Source organism: Lemur catta, chromosome 4, assembly GCF_020740605.2.
Source record: "Lemur catta isolate mLemCat1 chromosome 4, mLemCat1.pri, whole genome shotgun sequence".
In the NCBI taxonomy this organism is placed as follows: Eukaryota; Metazoa; Chordata; class Mammalia; order Primates; family Lemuridae; genus Lemur; species Lemur catta.
The window spans coordinates 78,512,760-78,538,936 of NC_059131.1; the positions used below are offsets into that span (position 1 = coordinate 78,512,760).

General features: G+C 45.0%; 1 protein-coding gene across 5 annotated transcripts in view; it reads left to right on the forward strand.

Annotated features, from left to right (window-relative positions):
* Positions 1 to 6,305: 6,305 nt before the first annotated feature.
* NCK2 (NCK adaptor protein 2) overlaps positions 6,306 to 26,177 on the forward strand; it is a 131,525-nt gene continuing 111,653 nt past the window's right edge. For 4 of the 5 annotated variants that reach the window (XM_045550348.1, XM_045550349.1, XM_045550345.1 and 1 more), the window contains exon 1: positions 6,306 to 6,324. The gene's annotated coding sequence lies outside the window, so the exon portion shown is untranslated. Of the gene's footprint in view, positions 6,325 to 6,533; positions 6,706 to 26,177 lie in introns of those variants that run through there. The other variant, XM_045550346.1, reaches the window with a different exon arrangement.

Here is a 26,177-nt window from a genome sequence, read left to right on the forward strand (position 1 = left end):
AGCATGAGTGAGACCTCGTCTCTACAAAAAAATAGAAAAATTAGCCAGGTGTGGTGGCATGCACCTGTAGTCCCAGCTATGTGGAGGCTGAAGCAGGAGGATCCCTTGAGCCCAGGAGTTTGTGGTTGCAGTGAGCTATGATGATGCCACTGCACTCTAGCCTGGGTGACAGAGCGAGACCCCGTCTCAAAAAGAAAACAAAAACAAACAAAAAATGAATGCTATCAGTCATTGAGAGATGGGCTTCTCACCCACCCCTTCTTGAGTGTGAAGAGGGAGTGAGAAGGTACTTTGAGGTCTGGGGAGGAACTCACCAAGTTGACTTAAGACTCTTGCTGCCCCTTCTCCCTGTGCTAAGGGAGACGAAAGGAAACACGGAAAGCTGCCAGTCCACCAGTATTTGTTTTGAAACTTACAGTGAGTCCTTAAAGGGCACTTTCTAGGTCTCTTCACTAACGCTTACAAGCCTATGACAGACTAAGTGTGGAATTTCCACCCCTGGTAAAAGACGTGGGAAGTATCTGCTCTGTACAGGGAGACAGGAGCAGGGCCAGGCTGTAGAGGAAGATCAGACTGGGTTCCTGGCCTCAGGGTGTTTACATCCCTTTGAAGATGGATGACACAATTAAAAAGCAATAAGTCTTATTACCCCAGTGGAATATTTATAGCAAACATAGCTACTTTTCTAGCAAAAAGTCACTTGAGGGCAGGAACTGGGGCTCGCTCATTTGCGTACCTACTGTAGTAAGTTGGCAATAAATATTCATTAAATTGAACAGAATGTACAAAAACAAAACTGTTCATCCCTCACAAACTGGTTTACCCTCCTTTTCTTTTCTGATATTGGCACCATTTTCTTTGCAGTTCCCCACATCAAAACCCTCAGGTTATATTTGATGCTCCGCCTTCATTCTCTTTGGTCCCCCACATCCAAGCAGCTGCTGATTCCTTTTGAGTCCTTCCTCTCTGTTTCCCCTAAGCGGCTTTCCCGCCTACTCACCCCACCCTCATTTGGGTTGCTATTGTAGGCCTGTTTTTCCTACTTCCAGGTATTCCTTGGTGCTCACGACAAGTGGTTTCCTGTGCCCAGCCTGGGCCATGCTCACCCTCACCTGCTTTCCCTCCCGGCCTCTGCTCCTGGGCTCCTCTCCAGCCACCTTCTGCTCCACTCTCTGTCCTCATGGAGTCCTCCCACATCCCCCTCTCTGTACTCAGGGTTTTAAGTCCCCTCCTCTGGGAATTTCCTTCCTGCCTATCTACACCTCCCAAAATCCTACCATGTGTATCTTTCAGGGGTTTTGGTTGCAAAAAGAGAAAGTACCTCTGCTGCCTTAAGCAGAGCAGGAGGATTTACTAGAATAATAACAAGTAGCTTGCAGGGTAGCTGGAGAAGTGGGAGAAGGGGTGTTAATTCCTGCAAGGGGGAAGTGCATGGACCATGTCAGCCACAGCAAACTAAACCTCACCCTCCCCAGTCTTTGTCACCTTCCCCAGTTTCAAAGGTTGAGTGGGAGGGCTCCATTGGCCAATCCCGGGCCGTTCACTCCCCAGGGACGGGGAAGGGAGAGGCAGAGGAGCCCATCTGCTTCCCTCTGGGGTTCAGACAGGGGCCTCCCTAAAACCAGGAAGGGGGCTGGGTGTGGGGCAGCCAAGTCATGGCAGCCTCCTGCAGTGTCACCTCTCCATGTCCATTGCTAATGCCACCATCTTTCATAAAGCCTCAAGCCTCTCCTGATTCTCAGAACATATTTTGTTTGATACTTTTCATATTTAGCTTTATATTACAGTTATTTGTGCACTGGTTTTACCCATCCTTTTAAGTCTTTCCTCTTTATTTCTCCTAAACCATTTTCGCATCCATTCACTCCTCTCTTATTTGCATTATTAACTCTCTGAGTAGCACAAACTTATTATATACACTCTTCCTATCTCCAGGTGTTCTTTGGTCTACGCACCACTTGAATGAATCCTGAATTAGCTCTTATAATGCCTTACAAATAGAAATATAGTAGATACGCTTAATTAAATGGAGGGTCACTATAGAAGGTCACAGAAAAGCTGACATGAGTGTTTATCATGTGCCGAACACACAGTTGAGACATGTTTGCGTTATCTCATTTAAACCTCACAACTCTTTACAAGAGTACTATTACTATCTGAGGCCCAGAAAGGTGACATGGCCCCAAGCCACAGGCTCATGGGGAGTCTGACTTGGACAGCAGCCTCGACTTTGCCTGTTTTCCATGAGTCCAAGGAGGGGTGAAGGGAGGTCTTCAATGGAGCTCTAAAGAAAGAGGAGGGGGACAAGAAATTCCTAGATGCCTCTGCATCACTAAAGGTGGAAATTAGCATGACTTAGTGGGGCACTGTGGGCAGAGCAGAGTGACCAAAGCAAATCGCTTATGTTGGACAGAGTTAAAAAGGAGATGGCTATGGCAGGACTAAGCTCAAGAGGACTTTGCAAGATAAATCTCAGGGTGTGATGCTGATGTGATTTTAGGCAAAAGCTTTATACTTTTTGCTCTTTCAATACTTGTGATTGAAGACATTGAAATAGAAAAACAGACACGGACATATCAATGGAGTAGAATGCAGAAACATATATACATTTTTAGATAAAACATAAGCTTCAAAGAAATGTCTCCCCATGTTGGGCCTTGTCGTGGGTTGAATGATGTCCCCAAAGATGTGTTCAACTGGAACCTGGGAAGGTGACCTTATTTGGAAAAAAAGTCTTTGCAGATGTTATAAGTTAAGGATGCTGAGGTGACATCACCCTGGATTAGAGTGGGCCCTAAGTCTAATGATAAGTGTCTATATAAGAGAGAAGGGAGAGGATATAGGGGACCAAGCCATGTGAAGATGGAGGTGGAGTTGGGAGTGATGCTGCCATAGCCAAAGAGTGCCTGGAGCCACCAGAGGCTGGAAGAGGCAGGGAAGGATCCTCCCCTAGAGACTTCCAAGAGATTTCAGACTTCTGGCCTCCAGAACTTTAGGAGAATAAACTCTGTTTTAAGTCATCTAGTTTGAAGTATTTTGTTAAGGCAGCCCAGGAAACTAACCCAGGCCTTTCAGTGCTAAATTCCCCAGCCTCCCTAGTGGCAAATGCTCAGGATGTTTTAAGAGACTGTGGTAGGCAATGGGGAGCCATAGGAGGTTTTTGAGCAAAGGAGGGACAAGATAGAAGCAATTTGTAGGAAGTTTGGTGACAACCCAACATAAGTGACTGAGGCAAAGATCTCAATCAATGGAGGTTTATTAAGCCAAAGTCTGAGGACATGCCTGGGAAAACACAAGCCACTGCTGCATCTGTGACTGTTTTTCAGACCAGGGATTTGGGAACTTCAATATTTAAGGGGGAGAGGGCACACAGAAAGAAATAGAAGGAGGGGAGCAGGTAGCAAGGCAAATACTTACATTCTTGTGAGGCCCAGGAAATCTACATTTTATGTAAGGTAAGGTGAATGTTTGAAGAAAAAAAGGGAGTGAAAAAGGATCAATCATGTGGATGTCCTGGGGCAGGTGGAAGAATGATTGATCTTGTCTTGTCTTTATTCTGCACCTGGGAAGACAAACTTGTAATCAACATTGCTAGTGTGGAATTTAACAGGAGCTAGACTTAGCCTTTAGACCTAAAGTTACAATTTGCATGTCCTCATTTATGGGAGGCCAGCAAGGAATTTCCTTATGAATGATCTGTGGGGGCAGTCCTTGTACATGCCTGAGGCCTTTTACCTTTCCTTGGGGAATCTGGCTGATGCACAATGTTAGCAACAACTACTCATTTGGGAGGGGGTGTTGCATGACTCAGCCTCCAGGCTTGACCTTCTTTTTTGCCTGAGAAGTTGAGGGTCGGTCCTGAGATTTTCATTTGCTTTTACATTGGAATGACATTGATATCCAGCACAAATCTGGGGGATGGGAAGAAGTGAGTAACTAATAGGAGACCAGTTGGAAGGCAGTGATCACAGGGAAAGGAAAGGAATTTTGGAGTCAGGTGTGGGCAGTTCTGACTTCAGCTTTTCACTCACTGTTCACATTTTTTCATTTGTAAAATGGGGACAATACTATTGTGTGTGGATTAGAGATGATTTATGTCAAGAATTCAATACAGGTGTAAGTATTGCTACATGGTGTAAAAGTTAGGTGTAAAAGTTAGGATGCTAGCATTGGAAATGGGAAGAATGGTGAGGTCAAAGAGTTAAGAATCATCAGGACTCAGAATCATGGGGGTAGGTTGCAAGGGGTAGTGGTGTCATCTAGTGCCCTCTCCTCACTTCCCCTGGAGGGAGTTAAAGAGAGGGAAGGAAGAAGTCAAGATGGTGCTGAAATTTCTTCCAGGAGCTGAGATACTTGGTGGACTCTTGGCCAAGCCTGAGACCATTAGGAAGAGGAAGAGGGGCTGGTTTGGGAAGGAGATGAACTGCTTTCTGAGTGTGGAGACCTAGAAGAGATGAGTAGGGAGAGCAGATAGGCTGGGGGACTCTCTGAGGCTACTGATCTGGGAGTTAATCAGTGAAAGTTCAGCCTGCTAGCATGCAAAAAATGATCAACTCTCTCTCTCTCTAAAACACACACACACACACACACACACACACACACACACACACACACATGACCACTGTCTGCTTTGGAAATATTACTGTTAGATGTTGGGAGGACAACATAGTCTCCTATGAGGAGACAGAGATGGGCAGGTCAAAAAGGCAGAATAATCAGAACTGGTTGTGTTAGATAAATGAAAAGATGCTGGAGTTTCAGGAAATAGCAGAAATGCCACATGCTTCAGAAAACCACATAGAATGAAGATTGAGAAAGGGCCATTGGGTTTAAATAGAGGATGTCATTAGTGACTTTACAAAGAATCAGAGAAGGAAGAGGAGTTCAAGAACCACGATTCAATGAAAGTTTACAAAGCAAACAAGTTAAAAACTGTGTCAATATCGTTGTACCTATTTTGAGTAAAGTAATTTAAGCTTGGGCATACTATTTGGTAGAATTCTTCTTTCCTTATCGTAAAGCTAGATATTAGTAAGACAAGGTTTTCAGAAAAGGATGAATGGAGATAGCTTCTTTCCCAAGGTCAAATCAGAGATGAAGGAGGCTGTCCAGATGAGCTGCACCTGCTCCCTGCTCAGTGTACTACCTCCCCTTCCACTTACTGAGCTAGTGAGGGCTGTCTACTGCCAGGGAGCATGCCAGGTACTTCACATAGGAGGTAGGTAAATGTTATCTCCCCATGTGATAGATTTTAGAAAGGTTAAGAAACACTTGTGCAAGGTTACACAGTTCAGGAAGCCGATAGTCAAACACTCAACTGTGTGACTTCAAAGCTATACTGACTCTAGTTACCACCCTTGGGTACTTTCTTTTGTGAAGGAAGGAGGCAGGGGATGAGTGAATCGAATAATACTGCCTTGTAACCTTGGATAAATTATTATTGCCTTGTTAATAATGAGAGGCCAGGAGCCTAAGAAAGAATCTCATTAACAGGGATGCAGGCTATCCCACCAGGAAATCAGAATCACTTGAATTAGGATTTCCTTTGGGAAACCATATGGGAAGGAGATCGGAGAAAAGACATCTGGAGGCACGTGCCTGTGTAAGGGAAATTTGTGTCTTTCCGTTTCCTCTTCGGTTTTAATCTTTCAAGTTTGTTTATATGTTAGCCACTACTCCAGGCTGGGTGAGGGGAACGATCCCACCATTAGCGACAACTCCTTCTGGGGCCCACGTTCAGGAAGCTCCTCATCGGGCTCTGCCCCCAGGGTGTGCGACCAGAATCTGAGTGGCTGGAGCTGGCCTGGGAGGCAGCAGGGGTCGGGTTTCTTCTCCTCCTTTAGGAAGTGCCTCCAGGGGGATGAAGGGGTAGAAACGTGTCTGGTTGGGAAAGTAAATAGATGCAAGGCAAATAAATAGAACTGCCCACAAGCAATTACAGGGAGGAAGTGACATTTTTATGTAAGTCAGTTTTCTGATGGACAACAGGCCTGCTTTGCTGAGAGTGCCGTGGGAATGCTTCCGGGAGGGGGGGCCAACGCCAAACAACTAGAGCGTCGTGATAAGAAAATCAAACAAGCGAAAAAGAAGATGCAAAGACCACCCGGCAGTCATCTGAGGCTGGAAGTTGCTGCCTGTATTTCACTCTCGTCCCCACCCACCCGGCCCCCCACCGCCCGCGCGAGCAGTTTCAGGCGTGGAGACCCAGTCCTCCCCCCGGCGCCCGGCCCGCGCTGCGGCCCCAGGCGGAGCACCCCGCCCGCGCCACCCTGGCGCGCGTGCCGGAGCCTGGCAGCGGAGCCGGGCGGCCGGGTGCGCCCCCAGGTGGGTCTGGGGCCCCCGCGCGCGCGGGCCTGGCCCGGCCCCTGGGCGGCGTCACGGCGCGGCCGGGGAGGAGCGCGGGAGGAGGAGGAAGAGCGAGGAGGAGGCGGGCGCTGCGCGCCGGGGGAGGGTCGCCGCCGCCGCCGCCGCCGCCGCCGCCGCCGTGGGGATCGTCAGGCCGGAGCCGCGCGGCCGAGCGGGCGGCGGGCGGCGGGGAGGGCTCGGCGGCGGGGAGGCTCGCGGCGCCCGGGCCGGCAGCGTCCGCCCGGCGTCGGGAGGAGGGAGCGGCGCAGACAAAGAGCGGCGCCTGGGCGGGCGCAGCGCGGCCGCCGCCCCGGGACCCGCGCCGCTGCCCTCCGGCCTCGGCGGGCGGCCCACGGCGAGGTAAGCACAGCCGGGCGGGGGCCGCAAACTTGGGGCCGTTCGGCGGAGTTGGGAGCGCGGCGGGGCTCGCGGGCCGGGGTGCGCCCGGGAAAGAGCTGGGGGAGCGGGTCCCCTCCGCGCCCCACCGGTGCCCTCGGCCCCGCCGCGGCCTGGGCGCCCCTGGCCGCAGGCTGCCCGGCACCTCCCGACTCCGCACCTTCCTGCCCGCCTTCCCCGCACCCCCACCCTCGGGGACCGGCGTGGGGGCGGGGACGCCCGCCTAGGGCGCGGGCGCGGGCGCGGAACAGGGCAGGGGTCAGGGCGGCGGGGCCCGGGGACTGGAGACCCTCGGCTGCACAGGCTGCGCCCGGCCTGCGCGCCGGCGGCGAGCACTGAGCCCAGAGCCGGCGTGGGACCGTGCGGTGGCCGGGGTCGCCTGGGCGCGTGTGCCGGGGGAGAATAGCCGCGGGTCGCAGGGCCCCAGCGCAGGGACTTGGGAGGCCGTGATCGGCCGGGGAACTTGCTGTGTTTATTAGAACTATTTATGATCCCGCACAAAGCTGCTGTCACATCGCATAAAGGAGGTCCTCGCCTCGGCGAAGGGCGCTTTTGTGCCGGGCTTCAGGCTCTGCGCCCTGCCCCAGATTTACAGGACTCTCGCACAGCCACCTGAACCAAAGTTTCTCACAATCGCTCTGCCCTCTCGGTTTATTCAGGGCGATTTAACCACCAAGTGGTTCTGGAAAAATTTAATGTGTGACTTTCAAGGCATTACCGGTAACTGCATTATCGGCGCAGTTAGCTTGGCATTGTGTAGAGGGGTTTAGTTTGCAAAACGCTTTAATTTATAGACAACGAGGATCGCTTTGAAGGTCTGCGCCGGGGTGCTAGGGGCACTGGCGAATGGGCACCGGGCACCTCACTTAAACTGGCCTCGTAACAGCTTCAGGGACAAAGCAGAAACGTGTGTGAAGTCCGCCTCGGCCACTTCAGACAATTCAGGTTGGCAGTTTCCCCCTTATTTGGCTTTGTTTATTTTGCCAACAGGTTTGAGGCTGATTCTGCCAAGTTTGCGTCTGCATAATGGGACGAGCAGGCCCCAGTCTGGGCTGGAGGGGCCTGAAACATCACCCAGGCCCAGTCCTTCTGTTGACCCAAAAAGAAACTGAACCAAGAGGCCTGTGGGCGCGGCTTTCCCGAGACCCACAGGTAGGGCAGTCCCTACCTGGTCTGGGCCCAGTCCCGGCTTCTCAGAAGGGATCTTGTGTAGGAATGAAAGTAATTCGGGGTGTGTTTCATGCCACTGTTTTTCATATAGTTGTTAACAGTGGTTTTCAAGTCTTAAAAGTGAGTGAAAATGAAATTAACCTGGGCTGCTGTAACTTATCAACACAGATCTAAACTGAATTTCTGAACACTCCCTTAATTCACTTTCTAAGCGACCCTGGACAAACGGGTGAATTAATAATAGGAGTCAAGCAAGTACAGGGTTTATATAAAGAGAATGGCAGTCACTGGACACATGGGTGAAGAAGAAACGTACTTAGCCTGGAGACTGGGCTCAAGATGAAGGTGTTTTGATGTTTGGAACAGGCATTTCCTGAGAAGTGGGTTACCGACTTGTGAAGAAGCGAGCCGAGGGGAAAATCCTCCCTCAATATTTCTCTCCTGGAGGTTGGTTAGATGTAGTTTTGATTGAAGAAGGTGGCCGGATCCTAGTGGTCTTCTGGCAGCTACTTGAGGCTGAAATCGAGAACTTCAGCAGTGGGAAGTTGTGGAGGTGCCAGGTTCACTTCCTGTCTGGAGGCCGCCCCAGGCCTCTGAACTTAGCTGCTACAGAAACACCCAGGGGGATTGATCAGGAAACACCGGATGAAATTGAGTGGCAAATTGCCATCCGGAGAGTTGACTACTCCATGACCCCCTCTGGCCACTTGTGGAGAAACTGACCCTGTTTTAAGCCAGCGAGGCTTGTTTAAGGCGCATTTCAAGTAGCTGTGCTCACTTTTCAGGCTTTGGGCTTTGCTTTATTGCATGCTGCATGCTTAAATCTTCTTCATCCCTCCTCTGTTTGACCCTGCCGTATTCCTAACCTCTGCCATTTACATTGGGGGTTATTGAGCTTTTCTAACAAACAGCAGATCTTATGTACACAGTATAGTATTTGAGAAATGCGCTATCATCCATATTAAATACCCTGGAAATCTTCCTTGCATGTGCACAGACTGGATAACCTTTTAAAGTACCCTAAGACTCCCTGATTTCACAGAATGATCTGGAGTCCTTTACAGGATCACTTGCATTAGCTAAATGTGCCCTGGCAAGATCAGGCCGTGTTGCTCTATGAGACACAAATTTTTCTAACTGCTCGTACTAGGTTGCAGTGTGCACTGGGGGAGACAGGGCTTGTGGAAGTGGTTCTTTGACATTAAAAAGGAGGCTTAATGACTGAAGAGCTCAAGATTGCTTGCTGGAACTGCAGGGGAGGGTGGTGAGCAATGTTTGGGAAAACAAGTAAGCTAACTTTTTTCACAAATGAACTGGAAACTCCCCACAACTCATTGCAGAGGCTTAAGAAATTAGTTTTCCCACCAGAGGCATTGCAAGTAGCGCTTCCAGATGCTTTCTCTTTCCTAAAATGAGTGATGGAAATACTTCACAGCACATTTTCAAAGGGTCTAAGCTAAAAAAAAAGATATTCTGTGTGTTAAGTGCCAGAGTTAAGGCAACTCAGAAGGAGGTCAAGACAGCCTTTTAACGGGTTATCACAAGTATGCAGCTAAAGTAAAAATAGTTTCTCATTTCTTTAGGCCATTTTATTAGCACAATTGAAAAAATTAGACTTTTTCCTTTTTGCCTGCATTTTGCTTTGAACATATCCCAAGGTATGTTTATTTCTGAAGGTAAATTGACATTGGCAAGTTATACCTCCATCCATTGTGCGTGCACACATGTGCACATAAGTTCCTACCTCAAGAATCTCAGTCCTTAAAGCTGTGGAAATGAAAAAGTTCCTTGATAGAGGTGGCAGTGTCCCTGCTCAGCCCCCTTGTGCCCTCTGGACTCCTTTGCTCAGCCTTCTCAGCCACAGTTCTCAGCCATCCCAAGGTCATCTCCTTTTCCTTTTTTCTCCACATCTTACCAACTCCTTCCCAACTGGAGGAGATGACTTTGCCTTTGAACCTCCACAGCACTTTCTTTGTGTTCCCAATTTGCCATTTGTGACATTCTTCTCTGTGGTTTCTTTGTGTTCATATTTTCTTTAATAGATTCTAAACCCTTTAGGACAGAAAGGTGTTGCCACTTAGTATACATAGCAAATGTGCAATTAATCCTTACTGTATATGTGAATATTGAGTTCTGAGCCTGTTTTTATTGGGACTCTAGGCTCCCACTGAGATGTTCGTGATGAGAGACCTCCAGAATCCTTGTGCCTCTGCTCAGAACCTCTGTCCACCATGGAAGGCTTTGTCCTTAGGATATCAAGACAATGGGAGAGTTTGGTTGGGTGGCCTCTCTGTTTGGTAAATTCTCTGTCAAATGAATCATTGTAGTCCTGAAACTACACTTAAAAACAAAAACAACAAAAAAACCTAAACCAAAAACAAACCCAACTCCATACCACCAGGTGGGCTGGCTGAGTGTTTTACTTTTCAGTAGATTAGTCCATTCATGTCAACCTGAACTGGAAATTCTGGGCAGAGCTTTTGGTATCCTGGCCTGGTAAGTTAGTTATTTAGTGTTATCCCACCTCTTTCTACTATTTGTATTAATATTTGTAATGTTTCTAGGAAAAGCTTCAACTGCAGTCAGAATTTTAAGTATTGCAACTTCTTCTTTTGGGAAGTAAGATGCTTTTGCTGGCTAGTTGTTAATGAGGATCTAAAATGGCATAATGAAAAAGAATAATAGATACTAATGCATGTATGTTCATTTATAGTTTGCAAAGTACTCTTCACATGTGCCATCATATTTAATATTGTTTCTTATAAGGACATTGGTCCTATTGGATCAGGGTTCTACCCTATAACCTCTTTTAACCCTTATTTCCCTCTTTAAATGTCCTGTCTCCAAATATAGTCACTTGGGGGTTAGGGTTTCAACATACGAATCTATGGGAGGGGCAGGGGGAGGACACAGTTCAGTCCACCACAGTGTGCAACTCTGTGTTCTAAAACAGGGGTGATGATTGTAGGAAGTCCTGTTGCTGCCATCACCCAGATCTGGAATCTGTGTTTATTTGAAGACACCTGCCAGGGATGGTTACAGAGTTGTCAGGAATAAGGAGGGAATGTCAACCATTAGGTGTTAGTTATAGCATCTCATAACAGGGAAGAAGCCTTGGTGCTGGCCTTCCAGAGGCTGGTCAGGTTTTAAATAGAATGATTAAAGAGAGAGAAAAATATTGACTTAATTCCATTTATGGTGCTTCCCCTCAACATGTGTAGGTTCCGCTGCAGGCACTTTTTTTTTGGTTGGTTGGTTTCTGATTGGGACCATAATAAAATCTCAGACATGGAAAGTGTTTGATTTGTATGGCAAGGAAAGCCTTTCCTGGACCCTGGATGAAGGGAGCAAAGCGAGTGGGTGGGCCGGTGGCCACCTGAGGCAGATAGGCCATCCCCCCCTGGGCCTGCCGTTGCTGGGCCTGTGCCCCTTCATGGAATGTGCGTGACAGGGTTTGGTAAGGTATGCCCCGAGCACCGCATGAGTGCCAGTTTGCCTTGTTCAAATATAGGGCAAGGATGTCTGTGTGACTAACCACTGTCCCACTTAACAGCTGTGTTTATTCATGCTTTATTTGCTTGTTCATTCATTCATTCGTTTGTTCATTCATTCATTCATTCATATGAACTAGCCAACTTCTTACTGATCATTTCCACCTAAAACTCTGAGTGTCCCAAACTGTTTGCATCATCTCCCAACCTGCTTGTCTTTTCAGTAATTTTCCGCATCACTGGCTCACCCGGTCACCTTTGAGTTCTCCCTCACCTCCCAAATCCAGTTATCAGCTGCTATTGATTTTACCTCCAGAAGGTCGCTGACATCTCAGCCCTGCTCTCTTCTCTCTTTCACCTGGATATTGAAACAGCTTTCCATCCACTCCTGCCTGTCCTTCCTGCTCACTGTGCCCTGACATTCAGGTCTGGCCGTGACCCATGCACGGTGTCTCACCATTGTCCTCCCATCAGTGTCCCAAGTTCCCAGCGTGGCAGGTGTGGACCTGCACAACTGGGCTCTCTCACCCTTTCCCCCAGCCTCTAAACATTCCCCACCCCTACACACACTCTGAGCTGTTAAGACATCTCAGGCCACACACGGAGCAGTGGTTTGCTAATTGTGATAAGCAAACAACAAAATTTATAATCAGTTTGTTTTCAAAGACTTCACTCCATTGAGGCTGGATAAGGGCTGTCCCGTGTAGTAATGGCGTGACTGCCCAACTACAGCTTTGCGTGGAGCCTGCATGAGCCCGGCTCTCCCTTATGGGAGGAGTAGAGGGTGGTGTGTGTCTATCTCTTCTAACATGGGGTTTCTCCCTACAAATGCCACTTGAACTGATGGGTTATCAGAGCAGTGCTGGCTGTCCTTTTGAAATATAATGAGAGCTGCAAATTTGAGCCCCAGATGTAATTTTAAATGTTCTTGTAGTCACATTAAAAATGTAGAAAGAAACAAGTGATATTAATTTTCACTGTATATTTTCTTTTATTCAATATATCTAAACTTTGTAGATTTACATATGTAATCAATATAAAACATAATAAGATAATTCCCATTCTTCTATTTGTGTGAGGTCTTCAAAATTCAGCAAATATTGTACGTTTGTATTACATCTCGGTTCCCTCTCACTGCGTTTGCGTGGTCGATAGCCACGTGTCACAAATGACAGCCACACTGGGGAGTGCAGGTCTGTGTACTTCTCATGAGTTAAACTTCATTTGTTTTATATTTTCCAAAGTTTAGATGGCTAAAAAGGCATAGTGGAAACAACATAGAATAATAATAATGGTAATTGTTTTTGTGTTTTGTTGGGAAAGGTAAACCTTTGTAAGTATAGGGAATAATATAATATTTCATGTACTCAAGCAGTTTTAGAGCACTAAAATCAGAATTGGTAAAAATTGAATACATGTAATCATAATACCTTGTTCATTTACAAATGTTTTAAAATGTGTTTTGCATTTTAGAAATCAAATTATTAACATAAAATAACTTTTTGGGTATCAATATTCAACATATTTCTGATACATGTTAAGTGCTTAATCCGTAAGTACAGAAGCTAAAATTGTATTTTTTTTTTTTTTTTTAGTGATCATTAGCTTCTCCCCCTTCACACATGGACACATACACATCACACACTCATACACATCACACACTCTAATTATAGTTCTAAGCACTTTACATGTGATAGCTCATTGAATCCTCACATATTCAGAGTGATACCTCCTGTTTTTATGGATAAGGAAAGGGAGGCACTGTCTCTTCCACAGCTAGTAAATGGAGGGGCTGGAATTCAGACTCTTATCCACCAAGCTAGCCGCCATCCCTTCACTAAGATGTATCTGACAGTACAGAAAGCAGAACCATAAAATTTTATTATGGTTTAAGATTTGAGGAAAATCACTGATGGGGTGTGGAGCTTGGATACTGGTTCATTATGGGGACCCCTTATCAGCCAAGCGATAGAGGAGGCCCTGGACTTTGGAAGAACATAATGAGTAATTAATACCTGCCCCCGTGGTCACAGAGGGGAAGCTGGGAAGGGTCACAGAAGGACACCACCGGGCAGCACTGGCCTGGCCCCTTCTCGCCGCGTGTGGCAGGGTGGTGGCCCCTGGACTCTGAAAGGAGCATGAGCACCCCCAGAAGGAGAATCACTGCTGGAGGGGATGGCAGTGCTACTCGGGGAGTGGGGAAGTTCTGTTGTGATGACAGTGTTTCATCTCCAGTGAGACCTGCAAGCCTGCCCTGTGGTGACGCGCCTCTTCGTACATAGCTGTGTGGTGGGCCCCCACCCCGTTTCTGCCGCAGTGGGGACCGAGGAAACAGGAGTCCAGTTGGCCCCCTGAGGTACCTTGTGCAGGGCCCTTTTCAGCAGCTGAAATGCTGAAATAACAGTGACGTATTTTTTCTAAATGAGTTACTACTATTCAAGAGAAGGTAGGTAGATAGGTTCTTGCTGAAAACCTTGTATGTGAATATACCATATCCTTTTCCTTTGTGTGCTTATGACATCTGGGCAGGTCTTGAAGAAATCCATGATGACTTTGAAATCTACTTCTCAGGTCATGAGAGCGGCCAGGTCCAGTCTCAGTCTGGATTCTTGGACGACTGCTGCTACCAGGTTCTGATGGGAACTCTGATGTGGGCTGCCCTTCCGAGTGACTTATCCATGCCAGACCATCCCAAACCTACCCTTCCATGTTTGGAGGACACCTGGGGCCATGAGAGGGTTAGGCAGTGTTCTCCTGGAGGAGATGGGGCTGAGAGATGACCATGACCTGGTGTCTCTGTTGGGAGAAGCTCGCACATGGTGCTTCAGAAGGGCTGCCACTCACAGGTTCTTTTAGTTTACAGGCTTAGATTTGCAAGCACACTGCTCCTCATGTGGCCAGTTCTATATGTAGCAGGTTCCAGGATGAGTAGCAGCAAAGATTGATTTACTTAAAGAGCTTAATAATTCTCCCAGCAGTGGTGGTGGTGGTGGTGGTTAGGTATTGAAAAATAAGTTAGAAGTCGTCAAGATCACAGGGAAATGCCAGCAAGGTGCCCATGGCCATCTTAGAGGACAAAGTCCATCAGTGTCTCTCCATCGATTTTCCCTAAAAGATGTGTCTCAGTTTAACATCTTGTGCATTTTGGCTGAGTATTTAAGGATGTCTGCAAGTCAACAAATATTTTAATTATGTCATTTCTGAGTTTGGACCTAGAAGAGGAGAGCAGTTGCTGTCTGTTTCAGTCTCTCTCTCTTGCCAGCTGTGTTCATTTTAAGGACGATCACTTTAAAAGCTTGTGTTTCTGTTTTCAAGTGTGTGTGTGTGTCTCTGTGTGTGTGTTTCAGGGGGAAGGAGGGGGAGTGGTCTGAACTGGTAATTAAATAGCCCTTTTTTACTGCTCTGAGTGATGGCAGCCAGCTTGGGGACATTGACATAAAAACCACAAACTGCTGGAGTATTTTTAAGACACTAAGAAATAGGAGATTCAGGGAGTTATTTTAGAGAGAAATTTGATATAGGTGAATAGTGAATTCTCATCACATGACTTTGTCTTTTTTAAAGAAACTTAGGAGCCGAATCTAGCAAGATAGTTATAAAAAGAGATTTTCCTTTCTATTCATTTCCATTTTTCTTTTATTTAACTCTTTTGGTTCCCCCTTCTACTTTTCACATTGTGTGCGACTGACCTCGTGTAGTCTCCCCACCCAACCATGTATCTTAAAGTCAGTCTGTTCCTGTCTGTCTCCACTCCCTGCGCTCGTGGTTTTCCCTTTACATGTTTCAGTATTGTCTTCTTAGGACTCACCTAGCTTGGATTTAGAAGAGTCTCTTCCCTTAAATTAAGCCATCTGCGTTCAGTTCCCTTTTCATGGTTTTCTCACCAGGCTTGTTTCATATAGATTTGGTAGACAAGACCCAGTGGCGACTATGAAGAAATGATGACATTATTATCTAAAAACAAAACAAAAGAGGTGGGTGTCAGACCCTCCACTGTTGTAATTTTTATTTTGAAGATTTCCTGGGTAGAACTGAAGCCCAGTGGATTGATCACCTATAGATTAAGTGTCTAGTGTTGATTGTGTTTCTTCTTAAACTTGTTTTAGTCAAGTGCCTCATGTACCTCGGCCACTCTGGTTAGTGAAGCTGGTTCCATCTTCCATAAGAAGCAGATTCTCTGTTTGGGAATGTCTCTTGTTGGTGAGGGTTCCATGTCTAAGGAAGAAAATATGTTTTCAATTAAATGCACTTTAATACCTGCAGCTTCCCATTCATTTTTAGATCTTAGTTGTTAGATTTGGATTGGGAAATAGAAGCAATTCACTTTTGCAAATACACAGATACCTTTTTAAAGGTTAGTATTTTGAAAAACTTAATTGTGACTGGAACCCATGTCTATAAATTAGTGGTTCTCAACTGGGGCAGTTTTGTGGACATTTGGCAATGTCTGGAGACACTTTTAATTGTCATGCCTGGGGAATGCAACTGGCATTTAGGAGGATGCTAGATCAAAGATGCTACTAAACATCCTCCAATGCTCACGACAGCCTCCATGACAAAGAATTAACTGGCTCAAAATGTCAGTATTTGAACAACTTTGATATAAGTGAACACTGTGCTGCTTTGTTTCAGTGTTTGTAGTCAAGGGCACATGTATTCTTTCACACAGTTGCCTTTTGAAGATCAATTTTTCTTCCTTTTTAATAAACATAGTGAACAATAATACATATTTAGAGGTCTAAACAGTATACGTCTCTGCATTAAATATGTAAAGGAGAAATTTACTGTACTGTAACTAACTTTGAGCAATGTTTTTTGTGTTATCTGTAATAATGTTGGTGTTAAAGTATGGTATACATTGCTTTTTAATTTTATAATCAACATATTTGTACCATACACATACAAAATGCTGATTTTGGAGGAAACGTTTTGATATCTGGCTGAGATGTGATAAAACACATTCCCCTTAGAATGCCCATTGATGCGGAGATAATGGGGGGACTTTAATCAATTACTTTCAGTGTTTGGTCTGATGAAAGACATCTGGTTTCTTAGCTCAGAAGTCTTACATTGGTGATTGTGGAAAAACATTTGTTTTTGTTATTACTAAGGTTCATGGGACTCTAGGTTCAGCCTGATAATTTTTGAGCTGGCCACATATGTTAGCTTTTGAATGTTTTATTTCTTTCTTTGTATCTTTCTAAAATAAACTCTTCAGGGGAGAAAGAACAAAAATATCACAAATTAGACCTTACAAAGGGAAAAGGAAAGGGAAAATTCTAATTTGGCTGTTCGTGGCAGACTCCCAGTGTCTGCAAAGCTGCCTATTAGCTGGTCTGGAATATGATGTTGCTGTCCGAATGTTTTTTCTTTATAAATGCACCCTTACTTGATCAAGTAGGATAAGCCTAGGAATGAAAAGAGTCGATTAGAAATTCTCTTGGTTTCATCACGATGCGTTTTGTATAAATTATTTCCTGTTCCAGTGCTCTTCCTTTTGACTTTGTGGCTTCTCATCCCCTCTCTTTGTGTTCAGTTACTAGGATAAACACAAACCCAGCACTTTATAAATTTTTGAACTTTCCTTGGTGGAGATAATTGCAAGTACAGTCAATCTTTTCTTTTCCTCAGTTGTCCCAGCTCACGTGGACTGGGTCCTCTGAAAGATTAATAGTAACTTTTTGGACAGAAGTGAAAGTTCTGAAGTTGTACGTGTCTGTTACGTGTGCTGGCCTTGTATCACTCAATTCTTGTGGTGTGGTGGGGGGGGCACTTTAGTTATTCCGTCCTTTTGTAGAGGAGGAAGGTGAGGGTTGCTCACCAGGCACAGTGACTGGCCCATAGGGGTCCTGTCGTGAGTGGCCGTGAAGGGACTTAAGGCCCACACTGTGTGAGTGTGGGATTCCCCAAACCTAGACTGCAGACCCTGGGCTTAATTATGGCTTTGCCTTGGTGTTACTTCTTGACTTTTCATTAACAATGGAAGCTGGATTCAAACAGTATCATTCTGATCTTTATTAATAGCTAGTCTAAGTCTGAACTTCAAAAATCTTGATTCGTATGAGGAGCAGAGATGTAGATTGTCCTTTTCCTCTGCTACTCATTTGGCTAAAGTTGCACACCTAATTTTTAACCTCTCTTCACCTCTGTTTTGTCTTCTGTGAAACTAGGAGTTGCTGCTAATGGTTGTTAAGACCTTTTGTAGCTCTGACTTTCCCTGTGTTAAAGTTGGATGGTATGGTTCCATGATTATTAGGGATTTTTTTTTTTTTCTTCAAAGCAGCACGGAATGAGCTGACTTGTGTGTCAATTTATGTTGCTGTTATGTTTGTCTGAATCTAGTTAGGAGGGCTGGCAGAGTATGGGTGTAGAGATGTAGAAAAAGCTGCATCGTTCATCCTGATCCAACTTACAAATGGGACTGCTGTCCTTGTCGTGCTCCCACTAACTTGTGTTCATACCATTAACACTTACTGAGTACCAGCTTTGGGCCGAGTGCTATGCCAGGAGCTGTGGAATACCACGGGAACCAGACAAGGACCTGCCCTCAGGGAGCCTACAAACCAGTGCAGATATTTTACAAGTTCACAGTCAACTCTAATCTTAATTACCAAGTATATAAAATGATAATTTGCTATCTCTGTGTGGGGGACGACACCATAGGAAATCCGCACCCCAGCTCCCGCCCTGCTCCAGGCCAGGTAGGATTCATTTGAAGTATTCTGGGGAAGGATGGTATTTTCTTGAAGATTCTCAGAAGCTCTTCAGTACACAGGCAGCCTGGAGACTGAATTGTCACCTGAGCAGAGACATTCCCATATGCCAGTTGTAAACCCTGGTTGCCACGACAGCTGGGGCAGAGAACCCTATTCTCTTATCCCGGGATTGGGCTCTTATTTCAAGGTCTAGGTGAGGATCAGACCCTCAGTTTGCTTACCATGAGCACTTGATTTTGGGGTCAGCTAGTCCATAATTTTCAGATAATGTGAACTCTACATGTTTATTTGCTTAAGACTTTATTTTCTTAAAAATAAGTAAAACTACTTGTTTGTGCTTTTAATGGAATGCTGGTGTCAGGTAGCACATTAATACTTATTTCCTTTTTTAAGTTGATAATAGCATAAATGCATTATGCCATCACATTTTAATCTAGAAAAGATTTATTTAATCAAATTACTACTTGGATTAGTAAATTATATTGCATTTCAATCCTGTCCAGACGTTTTATAGGTTTGTTTTCTATCCTACTTATGGTCTCATTTAAAGTGTTTCCTTTGAAACTTAAAATGTTTTATTCCATTAAGATGTTCTTTTTTGTATTTTTAAAATGCAGTGTTGACTTCTGCCCAGTCAACATTGTTGACTTCTGCCCAGTGTAGTCCCCAGATTATAGTGCCGTTTTGACAGTGTCCTTGTGAAGCTTTTTTCCAGCGGTGGGCCCATTTCAGTGTTTGCATTTAAGTTCTGTTTAGCATCTGAACTAAATTACTGCTAGCATACAAAACAAATAAAATCATAACTAGTTATTTATCCTTTACACTGAATTGGTCTACATTTCCTTTAGCTTTTGGTGACATGGATTAGTGTAAAATGGTTTTTGTGATATACTATAATTAATTAGTGATAGACTGTAATTAATGCTTAGTGTTTTGAATGAATTTAATTTGAGAATAATGAGAATTTAATTTGACATGAGTTTTGTGATGCAGTTTTGGAGATTGAATACATAGATTCTTGATTCTTGGGCCTTCAGAAGGAGAGAATTTAATGTGTAAGTCCTTATTTGGTCTCATTCAAGGGAGCAAGTTGTTGTTTACAAACTCACACAGTACATTTATCATTTTGCTTTCTCTGAAGAACAGCAAAAAATTGTATTGAATTTCAACCATATAATAACTTTATGCTAGTGTATTAAACTAATCAATAGGTGTGTTTATCTCCTTTTGTTGAGCAGAGTGTTTTACTAACTTCCAAAGTACAATCTGGTATTGTTGAAAGTCAACCATATTATGCTATGCATATAGGCATTTATATAATATATAATATTACATGTAAAAACATATAATACATATATATTTTTAAGTAAGCCTTTAATTTTACAATAGGTTTTAGATGTATAGAAAAGTTCCAAAGATAGTACAGAGGCTTCCCATATACCCAGCATCCACTTTCCCCAATGATTAGCATCTTACATTACTATGGTGCATTGGTTACAACTATTGAACCAGTATTGGTGCATTATTGTTAACTAAAGTCCATACTTCATTTGGATTTTCTTAATTTTTACCTAATATCCTTTTTCTGTTCCAGGATCCCATCCAGAATCCTGCATTGCATTTTGTCATCATGTCTCCTCAGCTCTTTCCTTGTTTTTATGACCTTGACAATTGTGAGGAGCTCTGGTCAGATATTTTATAGAATGCTCCTCATTGAGAGTTGTCAGATGTTTTTCTCATGATTAGACGGGAGCTGTGGGTGCTGGGGAGGAGACCACAGCGGTAACGTGCCATTTTCACCACTTCCTATCGAGGGTGCATGCTGTCAACACGGCTGTGACTGTTGTTGCTGCCCGTGATCACCTGGCCGGGCAGGCAGGGTTTGTAGGTTTCTCCACTGTACCGTGACTCTTTCCCTCTCTTTGCATACTGTAGTCTTTGGAAGGAAGTTGCTGAAGCAGCAGAGAGTTAGGCTCTATCTCCTTGAGGGGTCGTCTCCACATTAGTTAATTGGAATTCTGTATGCGAGGTTTACCTATTCCCCCAAGATCTTCAATGGGGTAGAATGCCCCTTGGCACTCTTGCAGAGGAGGCGATGGGATGGCTCTCCAGTACTGTTTCTAGAATGTGGTCCTCGGATATGTAGAAATGCAAATTCCTGTGACCTGCTTTGGACCTACTGACTCAGTCTCTTGGGATGGGTTGGTCTGGAATTCTTCCTGTTGAACAAGTTCCCCAGGTGATTCTGATGCATATTCAAAGTTAAGAACCTCTGCTATGAATTAGCATTTGAACCCTTCTAACTTTTTTCTTCTGAATGTATAGCTTTGCCTTCAGGAGTCAGTCCCCAACCGCCTTCCTTGCCCTCCACACCTCTTCCCTGCTGGTAGCATCTAGTTCCAATGCTCCTCTGCAAAGGGCCTCTGTCCTTACTCTTCCCACAGTTTTAACCGCTTCTTGGGTGGTCTCCATCTGAGTGGCTCCCTTTGTGGGAACCCAAGGTCATTCCTTCACTTGCTGGATAACCTTATCCTTAGTTTGATGGTCTCTGAGTTCCAGCACAGAGAAACTAGAGTTACAGCTGAAAACCCTGTAGTGGAAAGGACTGTTTGGGCCAGAGTAGGGAGGTCCTTAAATGCCAGTTTTGTTTGAAAATGGTTTTGTACGTGAGAGAAAGAGACACTGAGACCCTGAGTGGACTGTGTTCAGGTTGGAGCAGATGTTCATGGACTCCATGTGTCTGATGTGCTTTGAGACAGCGTCTAGCTCGCAGACAGATCCCCAGTTGAGGTGGGAGGGCAGTGGCCTGGAGAGGGTCTGAGTGGCACTGGTCGTGTGCACTGCCTGAAAAATCCCTGGGCAGTGATTGGGCTTGTGGAGTGGCCCCAACCCTGTGCCAGAGGCCTGGCGCCCTGGAAAGAACACTCCTCCCACCTATAGACGCACCAGCCTGCCGAGTCTCTGCTGCGCTAGCAAGGTTGTCCCTTGCCCAGGTGCTGGGGGAGGCCTCAGGTGTGCGTGTGAGCGGAGATGTGAGCAGGGTGGGAGTTGGCTCAGAAGCTGGCTTGGGGAGGCACTTGAAGGGGTCTTTTTTCTCCATTGGCTGGCTGACCAAAGGTTCCAGAGAATGTTTTAGGAGAGAGAGGAGTGGCTGACCTTTCTGTTGGGTACAAAGAAGGTCAGAGTTAGGGCTGGTAGCCTATTTCTCTTTCCTGTCACCACGTTTTCCCCACAATAATGGTATGCTTTGAGGGTGGGGGTGGAAGGCCAGTTGGGGGAGACTGCTTTCTGTTCCCTCCCTCCCCAAAACAACATAGATTGCAGACTCAAATCGCATTGATTCATATGAATATAGTTTGTAGCACTGCATTTCGTCTATTAAAAAATGATGGATACAAACCTACAGTGGCTCTTCTGAACGTTATTTCCTTTTTAATCTATACCTATGTGTTTAAGTTTATAGTTACTATTTTGGCCGGCAGATTTCTGATACATTTTTAGAAAAATGATGTCCTTTTTCTAAATTTTTGCTTTGGTTAATTTAAGGTTGCAAATGTGAACTTTGGTGGCTTTGTGTAGAAGAATTACTTGACCTGAAACTGAGGACTCCCACTTTGCCGGAAAACGTTCAAGGGCAGCATTTCTGTAATTGGCTGTTCTTGGATTTTCCTTAGAACAAGCCTGTTGGAAGCATAGTTTCCATATGTAAGAGTGGGCTTGAACCAGGTGATCTCTAAAGATTTCCTCCCATCTCTCAAGTTGAAAGAAGCCTTGTTGGAGAAAATAGGCAAGCCTGAGTGGACAGAGCATGAGCTCTGGGGCCTAGGTCCAGGCCCGGACTCTTCCGGTGGTCAGGCCCCTCCTCACAGCAGCGGGCATTCCCAGGACTCACAGCGACAGAGCTCTCTGCTTTGAAAGGGATTCAGTGTCTTCTGTAGTCTGCACTCTGGAATCTAGGGATTTGTTGAATCTCATGGCCCAGAGATCTAACATAGTGTGAAGTTCTGAAAGATTCCCTAAAGAAGATGTCCTTAACTCCGGGACTCTGGTGGTGAGTGGATGGACTTCAAGGCATCCGTGAACTTGGGCTGGGAAAAACTCACATTTTTATTTTCACCAGCTTTTAACTGAAATTTAGTATTTCCTTCCAGCATGAGTGGAGGTAGCACAGCCTGTGACATGCATGGTCATCAGAGAAATGGCTGCTGTTTTCCTATCACATCACAGTGGTTGCAGTTGTGTTGAAATAGGGCCTGTTCTCATCATTACTTTGGAGTTAGCTTTGAGACCTGTGGCTATGCCCTCTTGTTTAGTGTGTTAATAAAGAAGCACATAGATTACTCTATCTCAAATTTGTTTCTTAAGTAATGTATTAATAACTGTTTTAATATAATTACATGAAATGAAAGCCACTTAAAGGCACCTTGAGAAGGTGTCCCTAGACCTTAGCAGTCTGCTGTGGGGGTGGGGGGGGCGGGTGCAAAGCGCAGGAAGGCGGGGCCTGGCCAGAGACCAGGTTGTCTTGTCCTCTGATGATGGCGCTGCTGGGACCCAGGCTGGCAGCCAGAGATGGACTATACAGGCGTTGCAGAAGAGTAACTCAATTTTGCTGCCTAACAGAACTCTTTCCAGTCATGCAATAATGACAAAACATCCACAAAGTGGATATAATAAAATCCATTCTCTAAAAGAAAACGTAAAAAGAATTTTATTTAAATTGGATAAAAAGCCTAGCTATCGCTTTCATAAATTTTATTTAATTATTTAAATTGTCATAGTGGGCAAATATGTATTCAATTTATTAGCTTAAAAAAATCTAATGTAAATTTGCATTCTGGGATCTGTGATTACTTAATGTTATAGCAGTTGGGTTGGGTTGTGGATTGGGGACTTAGGGGTTTCTAATAACTTTCAGTATCAGGAAAATGTCAATGACTTTAAAGATGTCTTGCATAAAAGAGTTTGACTTTTTGGTTCTTAGGAGTGTTGTAGCAAAATGGTTCCTGAAGTTTTTGACCCCACGTTTAATGAAACATCCTATACAACAAAAAATAATTAAAAAAAACTATCTCACATATTACTTGCTGTTGTGCCTCTCTGCCTGTGGAACTATAAATACCAGCTGCTAGAAATTCCCTTAGAATGATAGACTGTGTGAATGTACATTCTTGACGTATTAATGTGGCAATAATAATAGCTGATATTTATTGAGCACTTAACATGGCCAAGCATTTATATGTTTTGTGTCATTTGATCCTCTCCACAACCCCATGAGGCTACCCTACCGTCACCCTCAGCCTCGTTTAACAGATGAGGTAGCTGACTTAGAGAAGCTAAACAAGAGCTTTCACGTTGGGTGTGTTATATTTGCACGCCTGTGCAGTGATCCTCAGTGTGGGCCATAGCTACACTGTCTTCGGCTGGTTTTGCATCTGCAGGTTGATGGGAGCCTGCAGGCAGGCGTGCCACATCCTTAATTATTTTAGCGCTGCAGCTTGAGTGGAAACGCGTCCTTCTGCACAGCTGAGTGCTGCATGTTTATCACCGACCACCCTCCCAGGACTGCATTCCTGCAGGAGCCTGCAGCCTGTTCTGCCTCAAGGTTCAAACACAAAGCTGCCTCAAACCCTGATGGCCTGCCCTGTGTGACTGAGAAAGAGGCGAGTGGGAGGCAGGATGATCCTAGCCTTCCCAGGTCCGGTTTGCAGCAACGGCAGGTAAAAAGATCTGAAGGTGCAAACTGAGCACACAGGTACTTTATCAAAACCTAGATTTCTGAGAGATATTTTTCTGGCACTTTTTTTTCTTTTGGTATGGATTTGCTTTTAATGGTAAAGATAACATACTGACTCGTAAAGATAGTTTTTCAGAAGGAAGACGCTTCCTGTAATCTTACCACCCTGAAAGAGAAACTTTTCATATTAGCAGTTCATCCTTATAACTGCTTTATATAATTTCATATGCTTGTCTTCTCAGTTATGAACATTTTTTCTACTTTATTGGTAATCTTTATTATTTTTTTTTCATGTTGCTGATATCCCATGGAATTGAAAGTTCTACCACTTGTGTAAGCAGTCTATTGAGTTGGACATTTAAATTTTTGCTTCAGTTGACAAGGTGCCTATGTACATCTCTGAGCATATTTCTCTTTTGCAACTGAATTATTTCCTTAGCATAAATTCCTTGGAGAGGGATTGCAGAGTTACATGGTATGGGCATATTTATGGCTCTTGATACATCTTACCATAATGCCCTTCCAGAGGGTTGCACCAGTTTTTAGTAGTGTAGAAGTATCAATTTCATCCAAACTGTGCTGCTTTTGAAAGTCAGAGTGTAAATGGCCCCTCCATAAAGACTTTTTAGTTGATCTGTTCTAGAGGACCGTGTCTCAGAGTGATTATAAAACAGTGTCACTGCTGTTTTGAAAACAAATTGACTAGAATTTGTACATACTGCAACTACTGTGTCCTTTAAAACAAGACAGCTCTAAAACAGTCCTTGAATTTTGGGGACTTTGCCAGTAGTGCTCACTGATTTAGCACTACCTCATGGTCACCCCAAGGCCAGCCCCGCTGCTGCCAACCCTTGGCGTCTACTTTTGAGCTGGTGGCCCAGTCTTTAAAGGGACTCCCTGATGGCAGATGGAATATTCTCAGCCATGGCACGTCTTTTCCCTCTGTGACTTTAGTGTTCGTTAATAGACTGTTCTTTGGAGCCTCGTTTGGGCCATAAGTCAGTGATAGAGTTGGATTGTCATGTTTGTAGTCACTGGCCAAGTGAGACACAGGTAATGGGATTTATTTATTTTTTAATTGGTAATCTAGTCTTTAAAGATGTCTTCAGAAAGAGTGGCAAATATTTTTGGTCATTTTGTCATGCCCATAACAGATAGCCAAGGGTACTGTTTAGAATAGGGTGTGTGTGCATGTGTTTGTATGTAGGTTTGTGTATCAGCTATCTTTTGTTGTGTAACAGATCAAGAACCCAGGTAAGCCACACCCAAACTCCAGACCCACAGAGGCTGAGATAATAAACGTGCGTAGCTGTAAGCTGCTGAATTTGTGATGATTTCTTATGCAGTGACAGGTGACTAATACAGTACACAGGTGTGACCTGTTCCTATTGCTTCTTGGTCAGACTTTGCTGCTGCCAAGCCAGACTCCCTGAAGTTGCCATCCTAGTTTATTATTGGGTTTTTGTGACACTTCCTCCTAATTATTTCAAGGTAGAGTAGAAATCACCTTATAGTCTTCCCTGCAAAAGAGTTTTAAAGGAAACCAAAGACTGAAGGGGGATGGTGCAGGTGGGGACTAAGTGGGGAAGACGGGCGTGAGAAGCCAATGCCAGGTGCGTGAGACCCCCGAATGTGGGGACCTTCCCCGACTGGAACACGTCTGTGTCTGTGTGGTCCTGGAGGGAGTGGGAGGTGACGAGGACCTGGTGTATTTCTTTCTCCCTCTCTTACCTCATTTAGATTTTCCTTTTCTCTAGTGCTGTGTTCTCCTTTGTATCTGTCCGCTTGGTTCCCTTCTGGGTGGTCTGTGGGGGAGCAGCCAGGGAACAGGGGTCTGCAGGTGAACGGCTTGACTGGCCTCGGATCCATCCCCCAAACCTTCCCTCCACTTTGCGGGCAGGTGGGGTTTTTGTTCCTTCCAAACTATTTTCATCTGTAGTGAGAAATGTTACTTAGACTTACAAATTAATATTTTTTAGAGCCTTCAGATTAGTTTAGTGACTGGCTGGAGCCTTCTTTCTCTGTTTTCCTGCTGCCTGTGGAATGACGGTCAAACTGGGAGTGGAGAGAAGAGGTGAAGTTGGTCTCAGAGAGGGCCCTGACAGGCTTGAGTAGGACTCCTCTCACCTGGGGGACGCCTGCTCAGGTGGTCTGCCAGGGCAGGGCCGCACACATGCCAGTGGAGGTCCTGGGGCTTTCCCTCTGCTGTGCTCTCAGCAGAAGCCAGGACCCCTTTCTGTGTTTGACCTCGTGGATTCCACTCTGTATTCCCCTGGCTTATATTTTTAATGTTACCTATTGTCAGATACGTCATTGAACCAAATG